At 43.7% G+C, this 20,210-nt stretch overlaps 1 long non-coding RNA gene and 1 pseudogene across 1 annotated transcript; both read left to right on the forward strand.

The window, feature by feature from the left end:
* Nucleotides 1-10,004: 10,004 nt before the first annotated feature.
* Nucleotides 10,005-19,981, forward strand: LOC120640015 (annotated as a pseudogene).
* Nucleotides 16,460-17,472, forward strand: LOC120640016. The gene is made up of 2 exons (XR_005661740.1): nucleotides 16,460-16,868; nucleotides 17,114-17,472. It is a non-coding gene; the product is annotated as an uncharacterized LOC120640016 (long non-coding RNA).
* Nucleotides 19,982-20,210: the final 229 nt, after the last annotated feature.

Here is a 20,210-nt window from a genome sequence, read left to right on the forward strand (position 1 = left end):
GCCCAAAATTTTGAACACCATCATCAACATCTTCAAGTTTCAAGAACGGACGTCGCTAATCCTCATCAATTTTGTGCACAAGTCCAGAGATTTACAATGCAAGATAGTTGAATATTCAGGATCTCCATCAAGTCCTCGGTTCAATGCATCCATGATCGATACAATTGAAGACCCACGGGATGAGCTGTCTCAAACACCGGAGATGCACGTCTTGAAATCAGCACGGGGCAGATTGCAGTGACGGAAAAAGGGGCATAACTCCCTCAATTGGAATGCGTTTTGGGCAAATGAAGACTTGTTGGAAAGAAGATTTCGTGCACCTTGCATTGGATCAATTGGTTGGTGCAACTCCCAATCTGGACAGAGAGGAAAATCCGTGGAAAGAAAGGTAGCGATGAAGGACAACAAAGAAGGAGGTGACGATGATGCGAGGGACGATTGGACAAAATTTCCATTAAGCGTGATTGATCATGTCCAACATGGGAAGTGGAATAAGAGCTGCATGGAACACATTCACCTCTTGCATGAAGGACCATGGCTTCGCATCAATTTGAAGGTAAGAAAGTCAAGCTCTATGACTTTAAATGAAGCGCTTTGCGGGAGGCAACCCGATCTTTTATTTATATATATTAATATGACCGTCTACATTGCACTCTTTAATCGGAATATCAAGTAACATTGTACCATTGCTCTAACAAGAACCACAACTTCATGTTGTTCATTCTAAATGTTATTGAGGGAGCACTTTGTTATTTGATCTTGGGAAACTTGTAGACCTTTTTGTGTGCCTATTAGTGTTTAGAGTCTTTTTATTTGTGTCCTTTTAGAGGGAAATATGAAGTGTTGCACCACCCTTTGATTCTAAACTTGTGGCTAGTTAACTTAGGCTAACTTTTTGTTTTGTTTTAGACCACCTCATCATGTCATATCATTTTATTCACCCACCCCGTGTTGCATTGCATATCATGTTGTTCGCCTCACCCTTGCATTGCATTGCACATTGCATGTTGCATTAAAAAAAACTTTTTCTAAAAACATTGACTAGCCTCGCTTTTGAGATCCTAAAACCCTTAGGAAAACCACTCATAGAGCAATCCTAAAACCATAGGTTATGTTTTTCATTCGAAAAAAATCTAACTTTTGTTTCTCTCTAGTTTTATAAAAAACCACCTTAGATAGAATTTCTATACCCAACACTCTCTCTTCAAAATTTTTGTTTTAAACCAAAAAAATATAGGAAACCCATAAACCTACTTCTAAAACCTTGTTAGCTCGGTTGCTTGGTCCTTTTCGATAAATAACCTTTTCATTGATAAAAGCCTCACTTCTTATGAAGTGTCGCGAAGGCTTTTTGTCACTCTTAGCAATTGTTTATCAATAAGCTAGTTGCGGAACAACATCGAAAGATCCTTTCAACCTTGCTAACACTTGTTTTTGTTAACTTTACATTTGCACTTTGCATCCATTCCATTGTTCATGCCACAAGTTGAGTCTAGGGATGCTTGGTTTGTTGGCTTTTGTCTCTACTCCCGACCATCACCCCGGGGGTAGTGTGTGCACTTGATTGTTTTGCAGGCATGACAAAGTGTTCCCATGAATTCGTGATCAAAGAAGAAATCAAATTCGTCAACATCTCCAAAGTTCGAGAGCAAGCCCAGATGTTTTCATCAAATTTTGCACATGGACAGACACGTACAAGGAAGAAAAAGTTGATATTCAGAAGCTCTATGAAATTTCCGTTCCAATGCATCCAAGATCAATGAATTTGAAGACCCGTACAAGCAGATATGGCAAGAACATTGAATGTTGCGCGTTCTGAAATTCGGGATAGATTGCAGCGCTGGGATGAAATAAACATAACTCTCTTGTTCGGAATCAATTTTGAGTGAATGAGGACTCGTTGGAAAGGAAAATTCATGCACTTCACAATGGAGTAATGTTTCAGTACACATTCTGTTCTGGAAATTGAAAGAAAAATTCATGAAGATGAGTCCGCAATGGGACAACAAGGAATTGAAGGAGGCGACGACGATGTGAAGCAATGATTGGGACCATGACTTAGTACAAGAAGAAGTTGAAGGAAATTGAGGCAAAAAAGGTGAAGACACATTAAAGATGATATTCATACACATGAGGGAAGAACTTCAAGAATTGCAAGATGGTCCATCTTCTCCTTCCACGCCTAGCATCATGCTAAGCATGGGGGAGGATTTCGTGGACAAGGAAGAAAGATCTCATGGAGTAAGATAATCACGGTTGCCACAAGATGCTCATGATTCTTCTTCCATGCTTAGCACAATACTTAAGTATGGGGGAGGCCGCGCTACACTTCATTACGGGCATCGAGAAGGATGGTAATTCTTCCTCAACTCTCTCTTTTTCTAAATGCTTGTACATATATGCCTTCAACCATAGATGCAACCTTTATATATCTCTCCCTATAATAACATGGCTACTAGGAGTACAACCTAGATTTGTTTTTGTTTTCAATGAATGATCACTTTGTGCTCACCACATTGATACATTTTGGCAATGCCTTATACTTATGGAAAAATGATGAAAGTTGCTGCTTTGTTTTACCTATGCTATGTTGTATATGACTTGACCATTTGCTCTCAATTAAATGGAATTAAAATGATTAAATACCGGCTCTTTTATTTGTGGAGGTTAAATGACTAAATTCTAGACGCACATATTCTATGTTGCTCTTTGATTTAAGACTACCGATGACCTTACACCTTGTGTTGTTTAATTTAAAAACTTAATTCTTATGCTATCTACATTTGTGAATCTCTTATAAAGTTCTACCTACCAAAGCCTATACATACATATTCTTTCATGATGAAACCTTTAGATTGCAAACTTATAATTTGATGAGTTGGATTAAGATTGATTTCTTTGGTATGAGACTAAGAAGCTGGTCATTCCGTTTTTTGTGTAACCTTCTTTTTACTAGCCTATTTATCCATGCATTATGAGTTTCTACTTCGGGAATTTTGCAAACCTCGCTGGATATCCACCCTAAACCAAAAATATCTTTTTGTGATTACCTCCTTGACCACAACCCAATTTGAGTATGGATTATCATTTTGACGGAATCAAAAGAATCAACGGCACCATATAAAGAAAAGTTTTGGGAGACAAGGCTCCCCGGAGATTCAAGAGGTTCTACGAAGAAGAAGGTGAATCTGAGATACTTACCCTAGCTAGTTCGTTCTCCCACTATTCATACTCGAGGACGAGCATTCGTTCAAGCATGGGGGGATGGCTGGGTAAGTATTCTATGTTATCAAAAGTTCTAAGGAGCAAAAAGAAAGAAAAAAAAGAAAGAAAGAGAAAAATAGAAAAATGAAAAAAAGGAGAAAAGAAAAGGAAAATGAAAGAAGAAAAGAGAAGAATAAAATGCTCCTTAGCTCTTTTTGGCTTCATTAATTTTCCAAGTTACTTTGAAGAATTATTCCATACTCAAATCTTCCAACCATGTGCAATCCGATAACGAGAACTTCATTTGTGTCTCGGGATCATCCATTTGCCACTTGCACATGTCACCTATCTAAATGTGTGTGTTTCATCTTTCTCCCTCTCCAACATTATTCTCCAATGGCCTTTTTGACTAGTCTCGGTAATTCCATTAGATCTCTCTCTTAGTTTGATAATATTTCAAGTATAATATTTTGCTAGGATTGTTTTTACCTACCAAGCTCCACATAAGCATTCCACTTTTATATATGAGTAGAATAGGTTGAAGACAATCTAATATAGGCTTGAGAGACTTGATGAGATGAGTATTTCCATGATCTTTTGCAAGAGAACCTCACTTATGTTTGATATGCATTCTTTTGAAAACTCTTCACGATGAAACAAGGTAAAGGATTGAAGTTCGCTTAAGTTTGAGAGCATTGCATTTATTTATTATTGTGGCTTGTTCTTTAATTGCTAGTCTATCTTCCATAATGAAAAAGTAGCCGGTCACAACATGAACTTAAATGCTAAATACTTGAGAGAGAAATATGTCTTGTTATTTGTGACTAAGTGCAGAGAGGACATTGAGGGGCAACGCTGATTTCTTTATAAGCAAAGCTCCTGGACTTACTCGAGGACGAGCAAGGTTTAAGCATGGGGGGAATGTTGGCGTTCCTTAAGTACCCCTTTTATCCCTTATTTATCCTTGATTATGTCATGAATTTAATATCACAATCACTAACCGTCCTAACCCCGGCCTAATTATTGGTCATTTTCACACTTGCACATATATTTTGGAGGAACTTCGTTTTTGCAGGTTTTTGGCCTATTTTGGAGAATGAAATGTCAAGGCCCGTGATCGAGTGCTAACACGGAGAAAGACGAAGGCCAAAGCCCAAAGGAAGGACCAAAGCCCATGTTGATTCGAAGCCCATTCATGCACATCCATCCTCCAAGAGAGCCAAAATGACCAAACCCACGAAGATGAGATCAAGATACTTCGGGATTAAGAAAAGCAAATAAAGATTTAAGGAAGGATTCCCTATCCTATCCTTTCCCCGAATATATCTCCAAGATAACGACGTCCAAAGGGGTGCAATCGTGAAGGACATAAACTCTAGAAGATGCGAGGAGTCTACACGCGAAAGATGAGACTGAGGCGAGCCCGAAAGAGGGTAGGCCGGCCAGCCTAGCCCGTTTCTGAGGCGGTTCGGCCTCCCCTTCGACCGGTGGCTTCCTCGGCTTATAAATAGCTCGCACCTTATTCAACTCGCAGCATCCATCCACCCAAAACTCGACGAAAACCTAGGACCAATACCGGAGGGAGACGACGGCCACCGCAAGTCTTCGAAGTTGTCTAGGAGATGGCTTAGGCCGCCCCTAGCCGCCATGGCCTCCCTGCGTGGTTGTGCCATGGTGGAGTTCATGAGCTAGTTGGAGTCGTCAATGGTATGTACTCGGTGGTGACGATCCAAACGAATCTATTATGTGAGTAATGATAAGCATGTCTTCCGAATCTTTTAGCGACCATGTTCTCTCGTTCGATTTCATTCTTTTCTTTGGGTTTGCTTCATCCTAGATCTATTATCGAGATAGATCGCTTAGCATGATCTTGTAGTCATGGTGGCTAGAGGTTCATGGCGGAAGTACCAAAGGGGCTTCGACTTGCTTCAGGGTGCTTTCGTCCAAAGGGGGGGCGTCGTGACAGAGCGTTGCTTTAAGTAGATGGGGTATCGAAGCATCGGATTGGAGATTTTGGGTTTAAAGATGCCATTGATTGAGATGCATGATTTATTTGCTCGTTAGCTTGAACTACAACTAGATGACGATAGGCCTAGTCATGTCTTTGGTTTGCTATGGTTATGCCTATGTTCATGGATGAGATCAACCTTTACACAACACTCGTATCTATTAAAGATTACTCTATATGTTCAATTCATGCTTCATGTTAGGCTAGATCCGTTAGATTAGAAGGAAAACCTTGGGTAGTTCTTTGTCTATCCACGGATTAATAAACCTTGGGGGAATACTCTAAGGGAAAAGCTACACGATCCCATGCGCTTGCGGTATATAAATTGGGGCGCTAAGGAGCGTCAATAGCCATGCAGGGTTATCTCACACACACAAGTAATGCGATAGCAATTCTAACAAGCAATGCCTAATAGGAATTCAAGTCATAGATGGGCATGAACCTGGCAGCTCTTCGTAGTCCTCCGGGGTCTCAGGGGCTTCTTGTAGTCCGAGACGTACTCCTGGGTTTTTCGGGCATCGATCTTCTCTTCATCAGCAGGTCCTATTCGTAATTACGAATTACTATAGGGGCCAAAGTGCAAGAATGCACAAAACTACTCAGATCCAACTCGCAACAAAACCTACTCTAATGCGTAGATCATGATTTTAGAAGAATTAAGAAACTGGTTTCATAATTTTTGGAGCTCCGGTTAATTTACTATGAATTTTTGAAGCTTAAAACGATTTCTGGAATTAATTAAAGGTTTTCAGAAAAAGAAAAACACACGGTCATCCACGAGGCAGCACCAGGGGGTGCCACGTGTCCTGCTGACAACAGCATGACGTCAGCATAGGGTCAGCAGATGCTAACATCATCGTGACATCAGCGTTGACTTGGTCAATGTTGACCAGGTCAATGGCCAAGTCAGCGGGGTCCACCAGTCAATCTCATAGGAGAGAATGACATGTGGGCTCGCCGTGTTAGTGCTGTGCAAAAAGGAAAAAGAAAAGGATAAGGTCAGAGTGTTAACGGGCTCAAAGAGGAAAGGGGTCGGTATAGCAGCCCACCAACTCGGCTCGGTCCACAGCTTCGTGGGCTTAGGTAGACGGGTCGGCTCGGGAGATCGGCTTGGCAGGCCGGCTCGGCTCGGCCCATCTTTGGCTTCGCTCGGCTTGGCGACTTGGGCTGGTGATCTGGGCCGGCGGGGCGACGACGGCCCATCTTCTCCTTCTCTTCTTCTTTTCCTTCACGTCCTTCTCCCGCTGACAGGCTAGGCCCACGTGGTAGTGCCTCTTCTCTTCTCTGACAGGTCGGCTCCACTCGTTAGCTCTGGTTGGATCTGGTGTGGCGTGACACAGATCCAGTGCGGCTCAGATCCGTGTGGCCAGGTGCGTGTGTGGTGGAGGCGGTGTGTGCGTGCGTTGGGTGTGCGCCGAGCGCGTGCGGCTGGTCATGGTGAGCCCGTGCGCGCATGCACACAGCGCAGTGGGCAGCACTGTGAGACAGAGCTCGGCGGCGCGGATCAGGTATGGCTCCTAGGCAAGGCAGCGATGAGGAAGGCTCCCGGCGGCGGCGGCGACACGAGCAACGCTCTACACATGCGCGCGAAACCGCAACACGGCCGGCAATGCTCGGCGAGGTCTGGCGGTGGGGCCAAGGGCTCGGCTGGGATGCGAGGCTGTACGCGTGTGTCCACGGCGGCGGCTTCGAGCAAGGCCGGGCACGGGCTCGTGGCGGCAACGTGTGTGTGTGCGGCCACCGCGCAAGGCAGGGCAACGGCGATGGCGAGGCGAGGCAGGGACAAGGTCGGCATGGTGCACGGGCGTGGCGCGGCCATGGAATGTGGGTGCACGTGGCAAGGCGTGGCCAACGGACGGCGGCGCGCATGTGGGGCGGGCCCCTGGCATGGCGGCGCAGGCTCGACGGTGAAGCGGAGGGCGCGGCCAAGGGCATGACGCCAGGCTTGGTCAGGGCAACGGAGGTGAGCACAAGCAGGCCGGTGGTAAGCTCGGCTCCGACGTCGTGCGCGTGCGGGTCCTGGGATTCCAGGACTGCACCGGTGATCAGCGAGGCTGGCAAAAGGGCAGTGGTTGGCATGCGCGCGGGGCTCTCGGCTCAGGCCGAGACCACGGCACGGCGGCAGGGCAATCGTATGCACGCGGGCGCTTGGATTGCCAATGCCGCGCGGTGCGAGTTCAAGGCAACGGTGGCTGCGGGGTAAGGTGGCGGCGCGACGGGCTCCCGTTGGAGACGTGACAGAGGAGGCCTAGAGGCTTGCTACGGCGGCTCAACGGCGGCACAGGGCACACAGGCGGCAAGCAAGGAGGGGGATGGGCGGACGATGGCCTACCGGGTCAAATTGTGGAAGAAAAGGGGTGGCGTCATATCGAGCCGAAGCTATGGCGAGGCGTCGCGGTGCAGGCAGAGCAGCAGCGCCGAGGGAGTCGATCGGTGCGCAGGCTTGGTGGCGAACTCCAGCGGCGGCGGCGGCTCCGGGCACCTTCCTCTTGGCGCGGTGGCGGCGGCGAGCCGCAACAGCGGTCCTCCTCCTCCCATTCGGCTTCTTCTTCGAGTTCCCCTCCCTTGCTGGGTTCCAGGTGCGGCGGCGACGTTATCCTCATCTGCTTCTTCTCCTCCTCTGCTTCTTCTCCTCCTCTCCCTCCTCTTGGCCCTCTCCTCCTCTGCTCTATCTTGGCAGCAGCCAAGGGGAAAAAAACCCCACGGATGGCTAGGGTTTGGGGGTGCTGATGGGGCTTTATAGGAGCTCAGCTAGGGTTTCGAGCTTGCGGCGGGCCCGCATGCCGAGGGCGTCGATGGGATGCACGCGCCGGGGTGGGACGCGTGGCGGCATCGTGGGCTTCTCCACCTCACGTTCGGAGTCGCGGGCGCGGGCTGGCGAGCGGTTTGGTTCGCTGTGCGGTTAACAGGCCAGGTGCAGGTTTAGCAGGCTGGATGGTCGGGCCGCACGGGTTGGGCTGGCTTAGGGAGGTTAGCTACTTGGCCTTTTGGTCATGGTCTGGGTCAGGCCGAGACGTGCTGGGTCTAAGGGGTTTAGGTGGGTTAGATGTTAGTATTTGAGTTTGAATTTGATTGGCTCTTAATTTTGTTGGTTTCGTGATGGATGCTACATGGGTTGGGTCTGAGGGCTATCGGGGTGTTAAATACTTATTCAACACCCTGCGTGCTAAATAGGGAATGCACATTTATATGTGTATATATTGAAAAATGTCAATTTAACATGTATACTAAGTGAAAAACCAAAACCCAATCAATTTTTGTACCACTAAATTGGGGGGGGGGGGTATCATGCATTTGTGTAAATATAGAAAATATAAATTCTTCCTCTCTCTCTCTCTCCTCCATGGATCAAGGAAATTATTTATATGGGAATAAGGCTAAAATATAAAGATTAAACCCATGTAATTTCATAATTTTGTTCTCCTACTAAAATAACATAACTTCATCCAAAAGTTTGAGGAAAATGGACCTCCAAATGGCAAATCTATACCATGGAGATCTAGATCTAGCTAAAGTCAAAGAGTGCTTCATTTTGAGTACAGGGAACATATGGAATTTTCTTCAAAAAGGAAAAAAAATAGAATTACTATCAACTTACCTACTACAGTCCTAACTTGAAGGAAATCAAGTTTAAAGCTTTTCCTCCTCCTTTCTTTTATTTCTTTTGTTGGAATTTCGGGTAGGACCTACCCCGAGCAAACAATGGGCTGTTGGTAGGAAAATGAAGGGCGGCCTGCAACTTTTGTGGGTCATTTTTGGAGACGGGTGAGGGGTGACTCACCCCTAACTGCCATTTGTAGGGCGGGTCAGCTCGTCACCCGCTCCTGAAAATAGCACCCATTTTCAGGAGTGGGTGATGGCGTAACCTGTCCATGAAAATATTTTTCCAAGCAGCGGGTCGGTTGCTACAATATTCCTGCTCCCTTTGTAGGAGCAGATTACCCTTTGATCTGCACTGAAAAAAAATCAAGGTGTCACCTAGACATAACATATATTTAGACTTATAGCAAAATCTATACATTTATAAAAATCAAAATGACTAATAATTTGGGGGCTTTTCTAGTTTACGATTGCCCATTTATTTTCGTTGGTACGGTCGATTTTTTTGACATACCCTATCTTTCCCTTTTCGGCATTATGTCCGGGCCCATGCATTCCATTTTGGTGAGACGACAAAATTAATGCTCGTGCTGCAGTAAATAAGATCGCCGCCCCCACCCTCCCCGTTTCGCTCCCGCACCCAGGCAGGAATTATTTCTCTTTCAGGAGCGATTCTTTTTTTCTGTTTGTGAGAAAATCGTGTGTTAAATTTGGATGGGGAACTTTGAAACTATTGAGAGCGTGAAAAATATTTTAAAAAAAACTTTCACTAAAAAATTTATTGAATACAAAAATTGTGTTGCAAATTATTTATGCAAATTTGTTCGGTTTTGCATGTATATGTTTCGTTAAAATACAAAAAAATTATTGGGATAAAATTGTTTGAAAAATTTTGGGAACAAATTTCGGAGAATTTTTTTTAAAATAGTTGAAATTAAAAAATCTGAAAGAGAAAAATAGAACCATAATTAAAAAATTAAAAACAAAAATTTAGAACCAAAAAATGAGAAACAAAAAAAAATTGAACAAAAAATTCATGAACCAACAAAAGTTTTATAGACAACTTTTTTTAAAAGAAATTATACCATAAAGAAAAATGAAAAAAAATGGAGGTAGCCATCGCAGCGCTTTCGACTCACCAGCATAACTGACGAGCAAAAAGCGTCACCGCTGCACAGCAGCTCCTCCGGCCATGCCGGGCTCCGTCATCACGGACGCCGGCCTCGTTCGAGCCATGCATCCCTGCCCATAGCGAGAGTTCCAGACAACGGCCCGCCGCCTCCTTGCTCGCTAGAACTCCGCACCCGCTGGCTGCCAGCAAGAAGATGATTGCCAGAAAAGAATCCAGCAAAGAGAAGAGAGAGGAACCGGAAAGGAGAAAAGAAAAGGAGAAGACTGGACACTGGATGAAGATGGGAGGAGTTGAGGAGATAGCGACGTGGGCGTGGGACCCCCACGTGAATTGGTCTACGCCTTCTGCGAACTGGGCGGGCATGGGTCGGATTGACCGTGTGGTGGCTTCCGTCCGGGCGACTGTAGAATCAGTACTGGGATAATTTGGGATGGGAGAGTATAAGACTCTTTGTGCTGGATAGAAGGCTTGATTGATTTGCATCCTGCAAACACAGAAGTGAGAGACCGATACCGCGCAGGCGCTATGAGTAATCCAGCAGTTGGTGCTGCCGGCGGCGACGTCGAGGAGGCCACTCAGCATGGTCTTATCGACGCGCTCAGCATGGCCGCCGGCCGGGCGATGACAGCGGACGAGCTGTCCGCGCAGCTCCCTGCCGCGGACAAGGCTGAAGCGGCCGCCTCGGTGGACCGGCTGCTCCGCTTCCTGGCGTGCTACAACGTGGTCAAGTGCTCGACGGAGACAAGCCCAAGCGGCGAGCCGCTCCGGCAGTACACGGCCGCGCCGGTGTGCCGGTGGCTCACCAGTAACAGCAGCGAGGGGTCGCTAGCGCCGCTGGCCAAGTTCGCCGTCGACAAGGACAACTTGCCCTCCTGGTAAGTAACCGAATGTTTGCATCAGATTACAAATTTACAATTACGGTTTAGATTTTATCCCACCATTCAAGGAATCATCTTGGGGCTCCGATGGCCGGCGGTGGGCCAGCTGCTTTTGAGAGAGCCTACGGGGTTCCGATGTTCTAGTACATGGGGACGAACACTAGGTTGAACAGGCTATTCAACAAGGCCATGGCGCAGCAGACGATGATGGTGATTAGCAAGCTTCTGGAGCGCTTCAAAGGGTTCGACGGCATCAGCGTGCTCGTGGACGTTGGCGGTGGCACCGGTGCCACACTGGAGATGATCACTTCTCGGTACAAGCATATCAGGGGAATCAATTTCGACCTGCCTCATGCCCTCTCTGAGGCGCCGGCTATACCAGGTAGTCTTCTTCTCTTCTTCCAAGTTGCCGTCGGATCTGCATGTTTAATTTAGGTCGATCCAAAAAAGTCGAATTGATATGGTCAAACATTGCCATGAATGTTGATATGAACCTAAAGATGCTAGTCATCCAATGCAAATTGCAACTTTATTTCTTAAGGTGTGTTTGATTGAGCTTTGGTTTTTGAAAAAGTTGTTGTGAGTTGTAGACTGTAGAAAAGCTATTGTAGGCTGTGAACTGTGAAAAGTTCAAAAGCTGTTAATTTTTTAAAGGTGGCAGGTGGGTATTTTTTTCGAAGTTGCCCACCTCCACAGTAGGTAAAAGCAAGAGGCTGATTTCAGTTTTGTATTAGACAAAAAGCAGCTTTGGCGAAAAAACAGCTTTGAGAAGCCAGTGTGTTTGATTGGCTTTTCACTTTTCAAAAAGCAAAAGCAGTTTCAGAAGCAGAACCAAACACACCCTTAATGATAACACTTAAAGCTAATGTTGACCAATCGACTCCTCATTTGTCTAGTGGTCTCTACTGCTGCAACGATATGATACACCTAGTGCTGGTTCTTTGTTTGGCCGTAGAAAATCAGGTGCCGCAGACAGATACATACTTTCAACCATCCCAAAATAATGTAGTACTCATCTTCGCACAGACCTTGGCACATTGTTTAGACCAGCATAATATAGAAATCAGGTGCCCCTTCCAAAAAAGAAGTCTAGAATGACAAGGTGTGTTAGTCAAGGCACACAATATAATGTTAGTTCAGTTATGACTATGATGACTCTAGAATATACAAAGAGGATACAGCTTATAATTTCTAATAGAGTTCAACTTGCATGGTAGTTAGATTAGGACATTATAAATAAAATGGCTTAGTTAAATTTATCTAAATGGGCTGATGAGCTGTAGGAACATTGAACTTTGTGACAATGACTCGTATGTATACTTATATGCAGTTATCCCTAGGTGCACATTGTTCCAGATAATAACATATTGCCACTACAAGAAACCATTTAATCTGTGACGAATTCTGACGAAATTTTTGTAACGTTTTCAGAGATCGTCATGAATATGCAATATGGATATAAGGCCCATAACACAGTGACATTTTGTTGATTTCGTCATGAAGCAGCCCATAATCTGTGACGTTTTAGTAAATCCGTCGCAAATAACCTGTGACGTAGTTGGTATTTAAATTTTTATACTATCTCATGCCCTGTTAAAAAAAGTGGCACGGCAAGGGGGTGTCACAGAAATTGTCATAGTCCCTTTATATATCTCATGCCCTGTAAAAAAAAAAAGTGGCACAGCAAGAGGCAAAGGGGGTTCGAACCTTGGACTGCAGCCCACCATGGAAGTGCCGTACCATTCAGCTAGTAGTGTAGTTACATTGGAATCACTGCGCTTTAGGTAAAGTTGAGTTTATGTGTTACATTAAATTTTATTCATAGCAGCAAAACCTGAAAAAGAAAAGAGAGCAAAAACATTGACACAAATGGGAGTCGGAAAAAGTGGCGCTGGAGAGTCGAACCGCGGAAGCTGAGCTTCTTGGAGAGCAGTTCTACCACTGCGCTGGGCCTTGCTTTTGCTTCATTTGGCCATGAGATATTTTATATTCTAATGAACGTATACATTTAGTCCAAAAATGAGATAAAAGGTTGAGTGGCAGAGAGCACTGCCGCCTAACCACTGGACTTGTAAAGCACTTGTGTTAATAAAGTGCATTAGACGGTTTAGTACATAATGGTCATCGTTTTTCTGGAAAATAAAAACAACTTGTGCTCCATGGCAATCGAACCTGCGACCTGCCTGAAGTAAAGACCGGGCACTACCACCGTAAGACACAGTCTTTTGTGACTGCGTTGAGCATCAAAATTATTTTTACTATTGTGCCACGTGGGTGATGTGAAGAACACAACTATATGTGATATTTCTCTTTTAAATTCGGAATTAAAATTTGTAACTGGTATTTTTCCCTCGTATAGACTCCAAATTTGATGGTTCTTTTTCCTAAATTTTTCTAAAATCATGTTCTTTCGTGTAATTGCATTTTTTGTAAGTCAATTATGATTTCTTGAATCTTCTTCATATAGCTTGTTTTCTTTCATTTAAGCATAGAATAGAAATACATATTTTTGCATAACAATAACTAATTTAACTTCATAATTTCTATTATTATGGTCAACATAAGCTTCTGTCCAAATTTGAGATCCATGCGAGTTCGAAAATGTTATCAAGTAGTCTAATCTCAAAGCTTGACTTGAGTTATAAGAAACTCTTTGAGAGATGTATCCGTTTGTGAATAGTGTATGATCTCATTTTATTAAAATTATTTATTTTTTTTATGGCAAGCACGTGAACCAAAAATATGTTGCCATGTCAATTTGTAGATTTTTCTGACCAAATTTGGATATTATTAATTTTATTTTCAATAAATTTGTGCATAGAAGTTTAAATTATCTCTAACAAACATTTGAATCATTCATCTGTTTTTTAGGATATAGTATAGAATTGTATATGTTTGCTTAAATATATATTTTGGGATTTTTTTAGGTATTATTTGAGATACTTGTAGTTCAAATAGTAATTACTTTCAATAAGCATGCAGAAATTCATTTAAATGGTAGAAAATACTAAATATGTTTAAAAAATTATTGAAACTTCTACATGGCAACTTAGATATTGTCTAGTACATTTCAAAAGTGTATTGGCTATTTAAGATGTCCTTTTTTGCAAGTTACTTCACCAGAGTGCTTTAAATTGAAAAAAAAGAAAAACAATGAGTTGAGATAAATATGGACCGTTTTGGGCTCGGCCTACCCGGCCTAATCATTCTCGACCGTCCATCTCCAATCCGATGGTTAGCATCGCGTTCGCATGGTATAAAATGAGCTGAAACCTAGCTCGCGCTCTCCCACTCGTCCTGCTGCTCAGACGAGTTCCTATCCTGGCCGCCAGGCCGCCACCCGCAGGCTCCGCTCAGCACCGCCGTCCGCCGTCCGCCGCCCGCATCCGGCCCTCCGGCCCTCCATCCCACCGCTCTGGACCTCCGCGGCCGGACCCCATCCCGTGCGCCTCCTTCCAAATCCCTTCCCCCTCAGATCCGCGCCCCTCTCCTCAACCTCTGTATCCAACTGCTCCCTTCTCCCTTCTCCCTCCGGTCGTCGCCTCTCTCCCCCACCTCTAATCCCCCGTCGCCCTCCTCCGGGGCCCCTTCAAGGGGCCGCTCGGCCACCGCCTCTGCCATCACGCCGGCGCAGCCGCTCGTCCACCCCCTCCGCCACCACGCCAGATCCCGTCTCCCTCCCTTCCCTACCGGCTCCCCTCAGATCCATCCTCCAGCTCCGTTCCCCTCAGATCCATGCGCCGCTAGCACCTCCCATCCTCGCGTCGGTCCTATTTGGCTCGACGCACCACCCCCGTGTAAGCCGCCACCACCGTACTGCACCCCGTTCCGCCCTCTGTCTCGCATCGAAGTGACCCTCCGCTGACCCACTGTAGCTTTGTGCCCGGCCATGGATGGCTTCCTGGCGCTAGATCCAGCTGCGGTGGAGACGGAGAAGGCGCTCAAGCTCTTCTTCCGCGAGCGCCGAGAGGGGCGGAGGCAGGAAAGCTCCCCTTTTGTTATTCGCTCGCCTCTTTATCTCTTTATGCTCGCAGGGTGTGCAGGCATATAATGCGGCGAGCTTTGCTTTTCCATTTGCAGGGTGGGCGAGGCTGACGGCGCAACAGCAGCACCACCAGCAGCACACGATGAGTGGCGTGAGGTGGGCGGTGGGTCCTCCTACCTCCTCTTCGACGAGTGCGCCCCATCCTCGGCCAAGTAGGTGGTGCAGACTGTTGATGCCGTGGCCCTTTGCGCAGCAGCTTGCTTGGCGCGGCCTTTGGCCGAGCTTCCGGGCGCCGCCTGCAGAGCTCGCTTTCGACCTCCCCGCCGCTACAGGGTTGGCTGCAGAGCTCCTCCCCCCTCCCTCCTCTCTCGTCTGACCTGCATCTGCATTTTCTTCCCCCCTTGTCTAGATCTGCTCCTTTTAGCCTGCACAAAATTTGATTTCCCCCCCTCCAGGAGGCGCAGTCTGTTGACGAGTGTTGGTGGGAGATAGGAGATGAGCACCACGAGCTTGGTCCCTTCCAGCAGTGAGTGCTGGTCCAGCTTCATACCCAACAAGCTTATGCTTCTGCCTTCATAGATTTCACTCGCTCTTTTCCTCTCTTTTTTTCCCTTTCTTTTTTGCTAAATTTGGCAGCTGGAGTTGAGTGATTATAGCACTCACTGTATCTGGATCTTCCTCTTGGTGATCTTCCTTTGTCACATAGGATCAAGCTGAAATTAGAATTATAAGTATTAATCAGTATTTATCATTTTGCATTAAGTTAAGAATATGGTCTTTGTATTTTTACAGGTCATGGAAAAGCACCTTTAGAAGTAATTGTGTGTCCTTCCATGCTGCTCAAGACATTGGCAGGTACTATGAGCTACTTTTGTTCAATCTTATTAATTATTATGTGAGTTCTAGGGCCACATTTGGTTGATGCGGGTATTTTGTACTTGAAAAATAAAATGAAGTACCATATAAGATACATCTATTCTTTTTCATATATGTCCATGGTTATTGTTTAGTTTAGAAAATGCCCCGTCAGTTCAGCATTTCTATTGACATAGTCTGATCTGACGGATATTCCTATTCATATATGTGAATTATTGTCTATTGTACAAACACAAGTCCAGTTGTATTAATATTTCCCAATATATTTGGGCATTTATTAAAGTATGTCACACTTTTCTTCTGGCCATACACGAAGAACCAATGTAGAGTTCTCTTAGTGATGATTTGAGAAGTCTCTGAGTCACAGGAAATTATTATGTTATGATGAATGTGCCATGAAGGTCATTTACCAAGTGTGCAGATAAAATTGGGGTTGACTGGTAGACATCTGGCATTGCACACAAATGAATTCACCTTAATGAGCTGGTTATTACCATTATTGATAAATTTTAATACCATCTTTAGTTCCTTCCTCTGCAGGTTGTCACCCAGGGGAACTGCACCTAGCATTACCTGCCAACATCCATCACATATACCATTGTGGAGTTGGTCGAGGTGAGCCACGAGCCACATATATCAGATGTGTATAGTGTACCAAAGAAAAATGTAGTGGCTTACAAACTGACAGTTAGAAGCAACTTTTCTATTGTTCAGGTTTTGCAGCATTGCACCTTAAACGAGGAAAATAAAAAAGCCTTTTTTTTATTCCATCATCAATTCATCTCCAGCGGCGTGTCAGCTGTGCGAAGACTAATGCCTCCTGTGGTTTGGTTTGTGGTGGTAAAAGTAATGATACTATTATTAATCATGACACTTTGCAATTAGTTTTCATGAGTGCTGCTGTATCTCTATCATGCGCCGTAGCTCTTGCTATTCTTCTACCCTCATAGACCTTTTAGTTAAATAGCACCTACCTATTGTATATAATTCCACGCCAGAATGGTTTGGTTTGTTAGAATGCTAAATCGCTGTTAATACTTTCCTGATATTCAGTTAAAAAGTTGGGTCCATTCTTTTGTGTGTTGCAGTCATTGAGCTTGAACGAGAGGCTTGCGAGCAATCAAATCCCATGGCCAAACACACATGCACTGCTGGTAACGTGTTCGATGAAATGTCCCTAGCACGGTAAGCGCCACAAATTTTGTCAGAGATATGCAGTTGGGTATGCTTCCCATCTATTAAAATGTTCGAAGCTTATTAACCAGAGCTGCTTATTTGATCTAGCATATTTGAAGTTTCAAATAAAAATGTTTGTCTTCAATTTACTTTTAAGAGATGTGTATAACTACCATCTTTCTTTTGAGCAGCCAATCTTTTTGATTCCCTACAATTCTCAAAAGTTAACTATGCATTGACATTAATTTTTGCAGGCGATTCAAAGGGTTAAAGAACTAGTAGTTAGAATAGAAGAGAAGCCTCGTGGAGAAGAAATCTTTGCTTGGCTGCTGGTACCTGTCTGTTGTTGTTGTTGGTTTCCTTGGTTGCTGGTACCTGTCTGTTGTTGTTGGAGGTGCTATCTGTTGTTTCTGGTGCCGTAGTTGGCTCATGTGCCATGGTGAATCTGTTGTTGGTACAGCTAGGAATTTTTGTATGTCCTGTGGTTTGAATTTCTGTCAAATTGGTACTGAAGTTCTAGGTAATTGAATTTATAATCCTGGTCAAATTAGTTGATAAATCTTGTGGGCTGAATTGATCATTTTGATAAATGGGCTTTTCTTGTTGGCTTGTATATGGGCTGAAAAAATGGCCAATCAAAGTGGCCCAGTTCTAAATTGGACCCATTAACAAGTGGGCCATGTAACCCTAAAAAACCCGTGTGCCACATCAGCAGCCACACATCATTGTCCACGTCATTGGTGTTTGCCATGTCACCAACTGTATCATTGTCCACGTCGGCTAAATTATCCACATCAATAGACACGTCAGCGGCCATGTGGCAACCATCTATGACGTTTTTTTTCATCACAATAACTGGATCTGGGCTGGGCTGAATGGGCTCATGAGCAATCTATGACGATTAAGAAACATCACGGATTGTGCTAATCCGTGACAATTTTGCTAAAATCGTCACTCGATTTAATCTATGACGCTCAATACATGACGTCATCTAAAATCGTCACAAACATTGCTTTATGACGGTTTTTTTGTGATTCATGACGAATTTGTTCCGTCACGGATTAAATGGTTTCTTGTAGTGTGCTATGATCGTTAAAATAAATTTTTTATTAATGTGTTTTATCATAACATGTTGTTGATGATACCATTGATGAGAAAAAATGTGTTGAATAGGAAACATAGGCCTAGTAGTTACTCCCTCCATCCCAAGATATAAGACCAGTCTCATTGGAGTTTTATAAGAGTTTTATGGGCATTTAATTTTGCTGATATGGCATGATATTTACAAGAGGAGATAAAGTAGAGTTTCATGGGATGTGGGAGGAGTTTCATCCCCATGACACTCATCCGGCTCGGTTATCTAGTTTTTGCTCTAGGTAATGGTACAATAAGACCATGCATTGAGACTGGCCTAGGCATAGTCAAACTAGGCACAATCTTCAATAATAATATTTGACTCTTAACATCTACTAAAGTATAATGTTTGTAGCAATAAAATTATAGTTATATGAAACTACTTTTAAATATGAATACAATGATATGATTGTTATAAGACAATTTTTTATACAAGATTGATTGTAGGTCGAAGTTTGAATCTTGAATTATGTGTGCGCCTTGTATCCTTGGACGGAGGGAGTAATTTAGAAATAATTCCTTCAAGTAAATGTTCAGTTTAGAAACAGAAAAACACATGCTCAAGGTTTGCCCAATCGTTATTATAGGCCTTACAATTCTAAAATACTCCCTCCATCAAAAATTATTAGTCATTTGACTTGTAGATTCATAGTTTTTCTTATGCATCTCTCTCTCTCTCACGTGTAGCTACTCTCATTATCAGTATACCAACATGTGTATGTCTGCATACTCATTTATCACTTTGAGTATGTTCATATACTTATTCTAAGATACTTCAAAGGTACATATATGAAAGTTTTCAAAAGCATCCCTATGTTTTAAATATACTATGATTATACCTTAGTATTAGTAAAATAAGTATGTTCATATACTCTATGTATGGTCACATACCCAACATATATATCATCATATATAATTTAGTATGAACACATACTTCACGTATGTACTCTTCGTTGGATCAGATACGTCATATATCATGAGATACACACATGTGGGAGTAGCTACAAGAGAGTGTAGAAAGAAATTTTCCTACCAGATGCATAACAAAGTCTATGAATCTAGAAAAGCCAAAACGGTTACTAATTTGGGATGTAGAGAGTACCTGGTAATATCATACTCTTCATCACTAACAAATACATCAAAGGCTGGTCAAAACTACCATAACTGTTTTCCACATCTGTATGACAAAATTTTAGTCAAGTGCTATGTATTCAGGAAAAGGGACTGGGAACTGAAACAGAAAAGGAGTGTTAAATTTTTTGTAAGATTATTAGTGATGAGCTTTATATGCAGGTGTGCAGCACGTACCAGGAAACATGTTTGAAGAAGTGCCCTATGGAGATGCAATTTTTCTGAAGGTATATGCACTATTTTATTTGTTGCCTTCTTAAAATCCAGTTTCAGAAGTGTTCGCATACATTAAGTTAATTTTTATAGTTACAAAATATTTACAACGTGACCGAAACTCGTGTCGATCAGTATCGAAATGAACAACTATCAACTAAGCAATATGCTTATCCATGTCTTTGTTTGCAGTCAATCCTCCATCTACAGAATGACGACGACTGCATAAAGATCCTTAGGAACTGCCACCGAGCCCTACCAAAACATGGCAAGGTGATTGCCATGGAGATCGTCTTGCCGGCAATCCCTGAGGCCACCCCGATGGTACAGAACCCATTTCGCTTTGATGTCATCATGCTCAACAATTTCCGTGGAGGGAAAGAGAGGACAGAGCAGGAGTTTGCAAAGCTTGCAAGGAACTCCGGCTTTGATGCCGAGTTCCGGTCAACCTACATCTTTGCCAATTATTGGGCTCTGGAGTTCTCGAAGTAGTGATCAATGCATAGCTAATTCTACATACTAAGTATTATTATGGACACTAAATTTTAAGTACCTTTGCTTATGATGTGTGTTGTGCTTATAATGCATATATATACTTTACGCTTGATTGCATAAGACGTACATAGCACCACCTGGGTGTTGGATTCCGTTTTAGTTTGACACAAAAAAAATTGTTCAGCGGCAAAATTTTCAATCAAAGATTCAAAGTTCTGGTCAAAGCAAGTCGAATCATTTTTAATTCAAAATTTTTCAATGCACATAAAGATAAATGTCTGAATGGACTTGCCAGAAGCGCATAGTGGATCTTTTTTGCTACGGTTGCTGGCCATGGCGAGATGAGAAAAGATGTATCCTTTTCTTTTGATCAAGAAT

This window comes from Panicum virgatum, chromosome 7K (assembly GCF_016808335.1).
Source record: "Panicum virgatum strain AP13 chromosome 7K, P.virgatum_v5, whole genome shotgun sequence".
Lineage (NCBI taxonomy): Eukaryota > Viridiplantae > Streptophyta > Magnoliopsida > Poales > Poaceae > Panicum > Panicum virgatum.